At 35.2% G+C, this 4093-nt stretch overlaps 1 long non-coding RNA gene across 1 annotated transcript; it reads left to right on the top strand.

The window, feature by feature from the left end:
- The first annotated feature begins 1372 nt into the window (after positions 1–1372).
- On the top strand, positions 1373–2257 carry LOC126816931 (uncharacterized). The gene is made up of 3 exons (XR_007678673.1): positions 1373–1506; positions 1620–1699; positions 2078–2257. It is a non-coding gene; the product is annotated as an uncharacterized LOC126816931 (long non-coding RNA).
- The last annotated feature ends 1836 nt before the right edge of the window (positions 2258–4093 follow it).

Here is a 4093-nt window from a genome sequence, read left to right as displayed (position 1 = left end):
TTTTAGACCAATCACCAACGGAATATAAATTTGACAAAGTTCCATGGAACCTGACTAAAATGATTCTAATAAGAATGTAATTTTAAATATTATGTGCTGTACTCCATATTTCTAATATTACTTTATTGAAAATGATATTTCATAACCCTTGACATTGTAATTAATGACTAATGTAATTTGTTAGTTATGTTTCATAAAAATGTTTTGCCCTTCACCAGTTTAGGCTTCAGTTTTGTTTTAAAACTTGAAAGTTTGCCCACCACCGGTTTGCGTGATACCATGTATTGTGAACAAGTACTTTATATATTTCTTAACAACAACCAACGTGAACACTCACAGCCTAGAAAAAATTTAAATACTAAGACTAAGAAAATAATAATAATAAAATAACTAATAATAACATACAAACATACCTTCGAACACATCTCGGTACGTGATTGCAATGTTTTTTTCTTCTCCATCCAAAGTCTGCCACTGTTTTGAATATTCCACGCAATGCCTCCAGGTCTTGCCGTTAAAAACCAGTAACTTGCAGGGCTGTGTTGCATTCTGATGAATATCAATAAGGCACTTCATTTTTCTGGTCAGAATGCCAGAAAAATGTGTCCTTGTTGACTATGGCACTCGGCAACAAACTTCGCGTGTATTCCTACGCGTGTAATGGTTATTTTTTAGGTGATTAGGTTAAAAAGAATTCCATTTTTTAAAAAGAATTATTAAATACTGGCACATGCCGAATGTGTGGAGATCATGGTTTTTAAGTTAGTACAAAGAGACGTGTAATTTAAAAAATTAAAATCTCCCACAGAGGTTGCTGCAACGAACTTGAACGATAAATGTCTTCGGTATTTCGCCTATCAATTCACTGTTAGTGTTACTGGAAATGAGGTCATTTTGGTAAAAACTATATTTTTATCCGCTATTATTCAGTAATTGTTTAATATTATGATATTTAACCGAGCATAGCTGCATTGCATGTCTAGTTTGCTGCATGTTTTATATTAAATTGTCAAAGGTTTTTCTCTGTACTTTTTTTTTAGTTTGCCATATTTTCAGTTTATGTCTCAAGTATTTTGAACATTGTAATGTTATGTGTTTAAAAGTAGAGTATTGGTACATTGTATGACTAATCTTTTTCAGAAAAATAGTTCATTTGATTAGTAATATAGAGCTAACAAGACTGATAGTTAATTTTCAAACTATAATGTATTTATAGGAATGTGTGTGAAGGGGCTTATAATCCTCATTTAGGCTATTCTGTTGCTAACCAATCTCTTTTAGAAAAATAAGTAATTTGATAAGTAATATTGAGCTTACAAAAATGATTAATGTTAATTTTTAAACTAATCTTTAATTTTAGAGGAATGTGTGTGAAGGGATTTATAATCCTCATTGATTCTGTTCTTGGAGTTGCTAACCAAATTCTGGATGAACAAAAGTACTTGTTAACATACAAATGTTCTCAAGATCACTTGGAGCTGTTCGTTAATGCTGTACGCCGTACTGGTAAGATATTATTATCATTTCTATGAACATTACATAACTAATCAGGCTTTCAGTCTTTCGTTATTACAAAGATTTAATTATTTTTCACTAATTTTGTTGTTTTATTATTACAGCAGGATGGAATAACAATCCTACAGCTCAAGTGTTTACTGCATCATTTAGAAAGATTATTTCCCATTGTAGAGCCCTAACAGTAAGTTAATATTACAGAATAAAACACGAGAGAGGGGGAGAGTTTACAGTCCAATCAACACAAAATAGGTCATCTCAGAACTAACATGGGGGTCTTTAGCAGTAGAAGAAAACTGAAGGACCCGGAGAAAAACCCACATGGTTGGGATTGAAACCACGCCACTTGACTCAATAACAAACCTTATCTAAAGGGCATGTGTTAGACCATTCGACTCCCACCATAACACAATAGAGATCAGATTTCTTGAGGCAAAAGGAATCGTTATCAAATTTGGTCAACATCCAAGTTTTCCATTCAGATAAGCTGCTGTCAATGGCTATGTTTTGTTTTCGAGACAGCTTCTTCCTTAAATTAATAATATTTTCATCTTTCATTCAGGTGTCTAAGCATGGGAACTGTTCAGTTCTTGAAGATACAAGACTGCTTAGATGTGCTTTAGATGGTTATGTGCCACCTGTCACTGAACACAATGAGGGCAATGGTGAATCAAGTCTATCTGCGTTAGATCTTACCTCTACTCGTTGCCGCTGGCAACCTTTGATAAAACTGTCCTGTTTATTTGCAATACATGCATATAAGTATCCGTGTATCAGAAATGTACAGAAAGAGTACTATTCATTTCTGATACACGGATACTTTTATACCGTTTTAGATACCTATCAAGCAGTAAGTATCAAGCAGTATCTGTATCAAGCAGTAAGTAGCAGACGTTTAGTCCGACCCAGATCGCAATTCGCAATTGATAAGAATTGCTCTATACAATGTACATGAAACAACTAGTCAAAATCATAGTAACAAAACAAAATGGGGGGAACTACATGGCAGTTCAAAAACATATACAATGACATTAAATTAACATAACAACATATTACAAAAATCAATTATTATACATATCAATTGGCATCTATTTCATAATTTGGTTTGATTTATATTAATATGCAAAATATATGAATTAGAATATTGAATAATTATTTTAATTAATTGTGATGATAGAAGGCGCAGTTCTCTTGCTGGACACTTCACAGGCATTGAAAATAAGCAGGATGAAAAAAACGCCTAGAAAGTCATAAACTTTATTACAAATAAATTTCAACGGAAGAACCATCGGCCGATGCATACTTTCACCAGAAATGACCCACGTTTCGCATTTCCTTTACACTACATTTAATAATATCGCAGGCTCGCTAGCCTGGAGGTCGGGTGTTCGATCCCTGCATTGGCCGAGAAAGTTCATCTGGATTTTCCGACCTGGTTCCCCCTTGTCAGTGGTGCAGAACGGAGGGCCTGACAAGGACAGCTGTCTAGTCCTTCGGATGAGACGAAAAACCAAGGTCCCGTGTATACATTGGAATGCACGTAAAAGATCCCTTGGCAGTTGGAATTCGATATAAGAGTAGGCGATAGTGCCGCTGCCCGGGCAAAATTTCCCTCATAGCACACTGTATAGCTTATGCCCGTCTTCATTAGCCCAGTATAGGAGCAGAACAGTAGGACGTTACACCCCATTTCATTTCATTTCAATAATATCGCAGTCCTCTACGCCATAGACAAGTTGTTTTGACGATGTGGTCTAAACAAACACGTGATTGTTTTACACTCAGAGTATCATAGCAAGACGCACGTGTAAATACTATTCAGGTCGTCTCTCCACTGCGAAATCATTCTACCATGAAATGTAACGTGAGGCTCAGAAAGGGATAAATAATGAAAGAGCAGAAAGTATTTGTTGAAACGACTCGATAATAAATACTATTTTTCACATTTTGCTTCACAATACTCGATAGAAATGTGATGTAAGTAACTTATTAGCACCTTTCCTCGGTTTATCGGTGAATACCAGGACAGTTTTGGTCGGGAGCCGCCTCGGCTGGGCCCCTCGACCAAAACTGTCCTGATATTCACCGATACACCTCGGAAAGTGTGCTAATAACTACTACATACATATGATACAAGAAGGATGGAGCCCTTTGTAGAAAATGTTGCAGTTTATATAGCAGGTGAACAGTTTTAACTGATTTGGTTAACCTTGAGGATAGATTTTGTACAATTAATATTTATTCATTACATAGGTAAATCACAATGACAAAAGGGTTTTAATGGTCACTATTATAATATTATGGAACTAAAAATCAAGACCCCTTCCTGTATGTGTTCAACACCAAAATAATGTTGTTACCGGCTTTATTTCAGGTTGGGTAATACGGAAATTGCTTCACCAGGTTAAATGTATAGACTGCAAAGCAATGTTGGCAACAGAAAAACCTTCCCAGGCTTTCATCTCATCATATTGTTTAATTTTCAATAAACAAAACGGTGGACTTATCCTTCCTTCAGATGGAACCATTCAAGTGTTACTATGTGCAGAAAAGTATATTAGAAGATTTTCACACAATT

The sequence above is a fragment of the Patella vulgata genome, chromosome 3 (genome assembly GCF_932274485.2).
Source record: "Patella vulgata chromosome 3, xgPatVulg1.2, whole genome shotgun sequence".
NCBI lineage: Eukaryota > Metazoa > Mollusca > Gastropoda > Patellidae > Patella > Patella vulgata.
The sequence above is the reverse complement of the archived record's forward strand: the minus strand, read 5'-3'. Positions and strand labels throughout refer to the sequence as shown.